We start from the raw sequence: 9,618 nt of genomic DNA on the forward strand, positions 1-9,618 counted from the left end.
AATGAGCTTAGATGCATTTTTTAGATTTCTCTTAGGCTCCCAAGTGTTGTCACTTGTAGGATAACCTTTCCACTTAACGAGGAAGTAGTCCTGACCTCTAAGTGTCTTTTTGTCAAGGATAGACTCTACTTCATATTCTGGTTGATCCAAGATCAGAACAGGAGGTGGAGGAGACTGAAGTGGTCTTAAGGAACTTTCTTGTGCCTTAGACAAGAGAGATGCATGGAAGACATTATGGATAGTCCAAGTAGGTGGTAATGCAAGCTCGAAAGCATTCTTGCCAATAGTCCTTGTGATCTTAAAAGGTCCAAGTCTTTTAGTATCAAGTTTGTCTGAGGGTCTAGTAGTTGTGATATGTCTTCTAGACAAAAAGACTTTATCACCAACTTTGAATTGTGGTGCAACCACACCCCTGTGAAAGGCCTGAGCCTGCTCGTCTTGTGCACGCTGTATTTGAACCTTGAGATAGTCCTGGAGGCCCTTAAGGTAGATGATTCTTTCAGTAGCAGAAGGGTTTTTGAAATTTTCAGGACAATTCAGTTCTGCCACTTCAAACCTAGGGTGATAACCATAGTTTGCATAGAAAGGTGTCTCTTTTGTGGTGTTAGAGACTGTGTTGTTGTAAGCAAATTCTGCAAGATGGAGAAGATCTGCCCAGTTGTCTTGAGCATAGTTTGTATAAATTCTTAGATATTGTTCAAGTACAGAGTTGACTCTCTCTGTCTGGCCATCTGTTTGAGGGTGATAAGCTGTAGAGAAGCGTTGTTCCATGTTTAAGAGTTTAGAGAACTCCTTAAAAAAGTTTGAAGTGAAAACTGCTCCCCTATCTGAGATCCAGTGTCCAGGAATTCCATGATATTTAAAGACCACCTTAAGGAATAGCCACGCAAGTTCAGAAGCTGTGATAGTCTCATTGCAAGGCTCAAAGTGTGCCATTTTTGTGAGCCTTTCTACCACCACAAGGATAGAGTCATAAGGGGTAGCACCCCCTTTTGGGATAGAAGGAGGCAACTTGACTATAAAGTCAATGGATATGGAGTCCCATGGGCGTTCTGGTATAGGTAGAGGCTGCAAGAGGCCATAGGGCTTTTGCCGTGTAGGTTTGTTCAAGTTGCAAGTAGTGCAAGAAGATATATAGTCTTGAAGAGTAGTCCTTAGACTAGGCCAGTAGAACTTTCTTGTTAGAAGTTCATAAGTTTTTGCAAAGCCAAAGTGCCCTGCAGCTGGAGCATCATGGAACTGCTGTAGGAGGTGTAGCTGTAATCGTTTATCCCTTGGGACATAGATATAGTTCTTGAATAAGAGAAGTCCATGCTGATTTTTTGAGAAATTCTGTAGTCCAACTTTCTCAAGAGAGGAACCTTTCTTCTGGAGGTATTCCAAAGTTCTTTTCGCAAAGGGATCATGGTTGTAAGCATCTTTGAATGCTTTAAGAAGTGTTGCTGAGGGTGTATAGTCTTTAAAGGTCTCTGGTTCCTGAGAAGAGGTAATGGGGGCAACTTGGTCTTGAGGGGATAAGTTTACCCCTAAGTCCTCTGTAGTACTAGGGTTGCTTAAAGATGCTGCTATAAGCTTTGCTGAGTCTAGCAGAGCCTTTGTATTGCTAGTTTTAGCAGAATCTTGGTAGTCATGTCTTCTTGAGAGGAGATCTGCTCTTTGATTCTTGGCCCCTGAGACATGTTTTATAACAAAGTCAAAACCTCCTAGTTGTTCAGACCACCTTGCTTGTCGTCTATTGAGCTGTTTAGTGGTTGTAAAGGTCAAGAGGTTTGAATGGTCACTGTAAATAGTGATAGGATAGTTTGCCCCTTCAAGGTAGCATCTCCAATGCTTTAGAGAACATACTATGGCAAGCAGTTCCTTGTCTGTAATGGGATAGTTTTGTTCAGCTGCTGATAGCTTTCTTGAGTAAAATGCCACAGGCTGTAGCTCTTCTTGTTTGTCTTTTGGAGCTTGGTATAAGATTCCAGAAATAGCAAAATCTGAGGCATCTGTCTCAAGAGTGGCAGGTTTCAAGGGGTTAAAGTGTAGTAACATTTTCCCTTCTTTAAATTCTCCTTTAAGAGCATCGAAAACATCTTGCTGTGTCTTATCCCAGTGATACAAAGTGTCCTTGTGAAGTAATTGAGTAAGGGGTAAAGCCAAGGATGTATATCTTGGTATAAACCTCCTGTAATAGTTGGCAAACCCAAGGAAAGACTGAACCTCTTTAATGCTGGAAGGAATAGGCCACGTTTGTACTGCTTTTGTCTTTTCAGGGTCCATCTGAATGCCTTCTGTTGAAATTCTATGTCCCAAGAAATCAACTTGAGACATATGGAAAAGACATTTCTCAAGTTTGCAAAAGAGTTGTGCTTGAGATAGCTTCTCTAAGACTTGTCTAACATGTAGAACATGCTCTTGAGTGTCTAAAGAGTATATAAGAATGTCGTCTAAGTAGACAACAACAAAGATATCCAAGTAAGGTCTTAGAATATCATTCATGAGAGCTTGGAAAGAAGCAGGTGCATTGGCAAGCCCAAAAGGCATTACCTGGTATTCAAAATGACCATAGCGTGTTCTGAATGCTGTCTTCCACTCATCAGCTTCCTTGATGCGTATCAGGTTATAAGCTCCCCTGAGATCTAACTTGGTAAAGATCCTTGCTGAAGAGAGCCTATCTATGAGCTCAGGGATAAGGGGTAAAGCATATCTGTTTTTAACAGTGACTGCATTAAGGCCCCTATAATCAACACAGAGACGCAAGGAGCCATCTTTCTTCTTGACAAAGAGAATGGGAGCTCCTGCTGGTGAGGAAGAAGGTCTGATAAAGCCAGAACTAAGGTTCTCATCTAGGTATTCTCTGAGAGTTTTCAGCTCTAATTCAGATAGAGAGTAGATAGGGCCGTAGGGAGGCATTGAGCCTTCTGCGAGTGGTATCTCATGGTCATAAGGCTGGTGCTTTGGCAGAATTGATGCCTTTGCCTTGTCAAAAAGATGTTGGTAGTCTTGGTATGCTAAAGGCAAAATGACCTCCTGAGATGATTTCTCCAAATCTGAAGTAGCTGCTATCTCCAGGACAGGTTGGAAAGGTTTCACCCATATCAGAGATGATATATCGTCCATAGTTTGGTCAAAATCCTTGATCTGGGACAAGTTTGAGTCTTGGACCTGAATAGGGGTAACTGAGGCTTGAAGGGTTTTTTCAGTATTGAGCTCAGGATTTGAGCTAAACCCAAGCGATAAATGCTTCCAATTGATGGTTGGATCATGCCTTTGAAGCCATGGAAGACCTAGGATGACTGGGTACTTCATTGGTATAACATCTAAAGAGATGGTGTCTGAAAATGTTGATTTTCCTAGGGGAATCTCAAGTTTGAGTACTGGGGTGTTGCAGGTAATGGAACCTGAACTGATAGGAGTTCCATCAATGACTCGGAGCAACTCTGGAGTGCGTTTGGGAATTGTAGGTAACTGGTGTGTCAAGATGAGGTCTTGAGATATAAAGTTGCCTGTTGCCCCTGAGTCTATCATAGCCCTTGTAGATAACACCTGTTGTTTGAAATGGAGTTGAATAGGGATTAACAGGTGTGTGAAACTCTGAGAAAGCACCATCGACACATCTTTGTTGTCTAGGGGAGAAGTTATAGTCTCAGTTGAAGTTGTGCCTGCTAGGGATTTTTCAAGTTTTTCAGGAATAGCAGTTGTGACTGTGTCTGAGGCTGCTATATGTTTTGAATCAGCACTCCCCCGTGCTGAATAGCACTCCTAAATTCTGTGTCCCCCTTTGCCACAGTATAAACAAAGGTTGTTGTCCATTCTGTGTTTTCTTTCTTGAGGGGTAAGTTTACCCCTTTTCAGTTTTTGAGGGTATCCTGTAGGCTGAGGTGCTGGATTTGCTGTAGATCTCTTTATAGAGGCGTCTAAGTCCATAGGTTCAGGTGCTGAGTCCTTAGCAGTTGGTGTAGAGGTGTAATTGTTGAAATTTCTTGTTGGATGCCAGTCTTGGTTCTTCTCCTTTCTTCTTTCAAAAAGCCTATCATCAAGTCTGACAGCTTTCTCTATAAGCGTTTGAAGTGTTGTAGGGCGTTCTTCTTTGCTGAGTTCATCCTTAATAGAGCTCTTGAGCCCTTGGTAGTAAGTGAAGACTAAGGCTTCTTCATTCCAAGTCAAGTGAGAAGTGATTCTCCTAAATTCTGTTGTATACTGAGCAGCAGAGGTCTTTTGACATAGCTTCTGTAGCTCTCTTTCTGCTGTAGCAGTTTCGTTGATGTCTCCAAAGGTCCTGGTAAGTTCCTCTTGAAACTGGTCATAAGAGGTAATCAAAGGTGTAGTGGTATTTTGGTTGTTGCCACTAAGTCTTCTAAGATATGGCTCAAAGAAGTTGAATGCAGATCCACGGAGGTAGCTGGCAGCAAAATCGATCTTCTGAATGTCTGAGGTGAACTGATGAGGACTGAGGGTGAAGTAGATGTCCAGTTGCATAAGAAATCCCTTCAACTTCCTCCTGTCTCCATGGTATAAATCTGGTGTTTGCACTTTAGGAAGTGCACCTGGGGTACTCGAAATAGCCAGAGGAGCTGTGGGAAGCTCTGTATGATGTGTCTGAGTTGAAGATTGTGTTGCTGAAGTGTTGGCTTGGAAGGTGTTTTCCAAATTCTCAAGTTTGTTTGCTATAGTTTGTATAAAGGTAAACAGTTGTTGCATCTGCTGTTCAGCAGTAGTTGTAGGAGCTTGGTCGTCCTCCATTGTAGTATCGAAGTGCTGCTATAGAAATAGTTGAAGCTTGAAGCAGGCAAGGTGTAATGGTGGGTGCACCAGATGTGAGAATCTAGCCACCCAAGGAAGGGATGAATTTACTAAGACAACACACTGTCTTAGGAAACAGAGCCAAAGGGTTGTAGCTTAGACTATTCCACAACGCAGCAATCAGGTGTATGATGTGGTGAAGTGGTTTAGACAAGTTGCAACAAATGTTGAGTCTGAGAACTCAGGGGTAAGTCAGAGGTTAGCACCTCACTGACTTTTCAGAAACAAGGAGTAACAAGATGAATGCTTGGAAGCTTGGAAAAGACGTAGAAGTATGTGCTAGTCGATTTACTGTATTGCCTGCTTGCCCTTTCTTAAGGAAAGGGCAATCCTATTTATGCCAAAGGAGTGTAGTTCTCTCATTTTCCATGACTTTCCATGACTAACCAGGCTTGGTAAATGTATTAGAAATCAAGTGCGACCCACAACTAGCTTGCTAATCATGTAGTGAACGTAAGAGAATTCCATAGAACCATCTCTTGAGTTCCTACCCTATAGGAAGTGAAAAGGAGGTCCAAGGTCAGAGTACCTATAGACAAATTATGTCATAACTTAACCAATCTTGTGGGTAACTAAGGAGCGATGACATGTAATGAATCATAGAGGGTTGTAGAAGCTTCTAGAGCTATCGTTCATGTTCCTAGGCCTCTAGTTGGTAGAGATATGCCATGTGGTAGTATTGGCCCACCCCCTTAAGGAGGAGATTTTCTTAATAACTTGTTCAATGAGTGTCCAAATGATATGCCATGATGTATGTAGCATAAACAGATGTAGTAGAAGAGTTTGCAGCAATCGTTGAGTAGTATTGCTTCTGTTGTTGGTGTGATAAGCCAAGATATGTATGGTGACTTGTAGGTTTGAGGAGGAGATTTCTAAGTTTGCTCTTGAGTTTGATAGCAAACTGAGTGCAACGAATGTCAGTATGACAGTCCCTCAAACGCCACAAACCCCAGCTGATGCAATTTTGCAGTCTAAGTTTGTACAGAATAGAATTGGAATTCATCAAGGAAGCTCCCCAACAATGATTTTTTCAGCTGTAAAGCAGCTGGTGAATGGTACAGACCGCATTGCGCACCAAATGACCCTTATACAAGAGGAGGTCCGTACCCTTCGAAAGGCCAACAGAGCACTTTCAAAGCGTCGGAAAGCCAAGCGTACACGTGTCCAAGATGGATGGTCACTTACTATAGAAGATGCTCAAAAACTGATCGCTGAAAAAGAGGATAAAGGGTTGAAATGACAGAAAAGGTCAAATGAGGAGGGTGCTGTAGAGGCTGGTCCGTCGACTTCGCGGCGCTGTGGTAGGTGCGGCAAGACTGGGCATAATGTACGAACCTGTCAAGAGGTTGAAGAGATATTAGGAGAAGAGAATTTAATTGAGTGTAGTTAATTTTAATGTGTTAGGGTGGAGTAATTGGGTTTGAGGTTGCGATGCTATCAGAAAGTGTTTCATTTGGTGGGATGTTCCGTTTGGTGGTAAACCGCGTTATCATAAGTACATGTCATTTAATCAATTAGAGCGATTCAGCAGGTGTTAGACACCTCATTCGACAGTCCTGTATGTAGTTAGTGTAGAAAATTTGACCAGGAACCCTGTATAAACCCTGTACAAACCCTGCTCACTGTGAACCCCACTATTTCCTAAATAGGAAGTAAGACTGTCAGCGTCAGACAGTTATCTGTTCAAGGCTAACAGCCAGCCAGATTCCTATTGTAGTTAGAATATAAGTTAGTAATCACCTTGGATAGACGTCATGTAATTGTAAGGCGAATACAGTAGTATAGCAGTATCTACATATGTCGCTCTATATAAGTGATAATGGCCTCGAAGCCGCTCGAATTCCTGGCTTATGAGCCCCAATCCTTTCCCCAAAGACATCGCCAATACTCTATGTCATACTGACATTCGTTGCACTCAGTTTGCTATCAAACTCAAGAGCAAACTTAGAAATCTCCTCCTCAAACCTACAAGTCACCATACATATCTTGGCTTATCACACCAACAACAGAAGCAATACTACTCAACGATTGCTGCAAACTCTTCTACTACATCTGTTTATGCTACATACATCACGGCATATCATTTGGACACTCATTGAACAAGTTATTAAGAAAATCTCCTCCTTAAGGGGGTGGGTCAATACTACCACATGGCATATCTCTACCAACTAGAGGCCTAGGAACATGAACGATAGCTCTAGAAGCTTCTACAACCCTCTATGATTCATTACATGTCATCGCTCCTTAGTTACCCACAAGATTGGTTAAGTTATGACATAATTTGTCTATAGGTACTCTGACCTTGGACCTCCTTTTCACTTCCTATAGGCTAGGAACCCAAGAGATGGTTCTATGGGATTCTCTTACGTTCACTACATGATTAGCAAGCTAGTTGTGGGTCGCACTTGATTTCTAATGGTTAGTCATGGAAAGTCATGGAAAATGAGAGAACTACACTCCTTTGGCATAAATAGGATTGCCCTTTCCTTAAGAAAGGGCAAGCAGGCAATACAGTAAATCGACTAGCACATACTTCTACGTCTTTTCCAAGCTTCCAAGCATTGATCTTGTTATTCTCTGTTTTTGAAAAGTCAGTGAGGTGCTAACCTCTGACTTACCCCTGAGTTCTCAGACGCAACATTTGTTGCAACTTGTCTAAACCACTTCACCACATCATACACCTGATTGCTGCGTTGTGGAATAGTCTAAGCTACAACCCTTTGGCTCTGTTTCCTAAGACAGTGTGTTGTCTTAGTAAATTCATCCCTTCCTTGGGTGGCTAGATTCTCATATCTGGTGCACCCACCATTACACTCTACCTTCGAAGAAGATAGAGCAAGCCCTGCTCTGCCTATCCAGCCTACGATTGAGGGGCAAATCGAAGCCGAAACACCAGAAGTATCACAGCTCTCAACCCAGCAGTGTATAGAAAGCTGCGATCCAGGCTCCCTGACTAAGATGGCCCCTTTGATGAAGGCTGAAGTGCTGGTACTATTCCTGCTTGCAAATCGAAATGCCGAAGCGTATCAACCAGGTAGCAAGACTGGGTTTTGGTCCCATCTTCGAGAGGACTTTGCGAAGGAAACCGGCAAGCAGCATAAGAGCCTTCACCGAGTATTATGCCGGGAAACTGAAAGGAGGAGGGCATACCTTGACAGTCTTAGGACTGGTCAGACAGACAGCGAGAGCGAATTGACTGTCCAGATTGATAACTGGATTGACGTTGTTGGTGAGGAGGAGCGACTTAATAAGGAGCGAAGTGAGGCAGCAAATACTGTTCTCACTTCGTCACAGTGGGTGCAGGATATCCAGGACTCACTCTCTGTAGCCCTTGCGGCAAAGAGGAAATACCAGAGGAATCCTCCAAAAAGTTGTGATAAGTCTATTGGCCAAAGAGCGCGGGAGCTCTCAGGCTTTGACGTAGACGACGACGAAGAGCTACAAAGTGATAACTGTGAGGACATCAGCTCTATCAACTCGCCTCCTTTTGAAACCTCAACGCCAGTTTATCAAAGCACTTCTTCCGCTCGTGGCCAGTCAGTCAGTCAAGGAAGAAGCCGCAAGAAGCACCTGCACCTATTGAGACGTTGCTGACTGATCAGGATCGATATGTGCTTAGTCATGCAGACGAGATGCGCCTCGCACATTTCCGTTTACGTTTACAAAGGCTTGGCGCCCCCAACCTTATGTGCACAGCAACGATACGGGTGGAGCAATTTGTTGGGAGTAGGGACGTGCGCTATGGAATACGGTGGCCTTTTGGCCGTGAAAATGATCGTTCTGGAATACCGACCGTCGAAGTCTCAGGACGGGTTTCGGGTTGGGTCGTGATGCACACTCTGCTTCACCAACAGAACCTGGTGTATACTGGGTTTCGGCCCCATATTCTGCTTCCTTACGAAGCCTACAAATACTGTACGTAGGCCCATTAGACAGTGTAGAAATTCAATCGATCTATTTATTCTATATACTGTATTACCTGAAGCCTCCTGTTCCGTTGTGCCGTTGTGAGAATTTTTGGTTACCAGAGAATACCACCCGATTTTGGGTGTGGATCCCCGGTTCCCATAATCACTTCGAACACAATTGTGTCACGAACCGAATCACGTGCGGGCAATACTCACGTGCCCTTCAGTGCCACGACGGAGGCATGTCGGTCCAGACAGGACACGTAGAACTATATAGTAGGAACGCGGACCTTCGGAGGAAGGTCAGCGTTCAGTCTTCGTATCAATAGACCAGGATTCTACGTATATTCCTTCCCGTGACTTCCCACTGCCCTACTCGCCAAGAAGTCCTTTACATTCTGAACGCTCCACCATTCCTACGATTAGGAAGAGTAGCCCAGTGAGGGAAGTCAAAAGAGAAGCCGAACCCATGCCGCCACGCACCCGCACTCAGACCGCAGACACCGAAGGGAGTGGCAGTCGCGAAGCAGCGTCTCTGCCGCCAGCTGAAAGTCAGCAAGGGATTGAGGACCAGCTAGCAACTGCCCAGGCCATCGAGGAAGAACTCCTTGCGAAGCTCCAGCTCAAGGAGGCGGCCGAGCGAATTGAGCGGCTAAGGAAGCGGTTGGAAGATGGGGACGTTGCGGAAGTTCTACCGCCAGGCCTCCCCGTCGACGACCAAAGTGTTGCATCATCCAGCTCCGTCTCTTACGGGGGACTGCCGAAGAGCATAAGACCCCGGCAGATCGCGCCATACAAGGGAAGAACGGTCAGAGAGCACTCGGAATTTGTCACAAGCTGCGAGTTAAGCTTTCGGTTAGAGCCAAGTCTGAATAAATCAGACGAGCTCCGCTGTGACTTGGCGGCAACGTGGCTCGAGGGC

This window comes from Pseudogymnoascus destructans, assembly GCF_001641265.1.
Source record: "Pseudogymnoascus destructans isolate 20631-21 unplaced genomic scaffold scaffold_12, whole genome shotgun sequence".
Taxonomy (NCBI): domain Eukaryota; kingdom Fungi; phylum Ascomycota; class Leotiomycetes; order Thelebolales; family Thelebolaceae; genus Pseudogymnoascus; species Pseudogymnoascus destructans.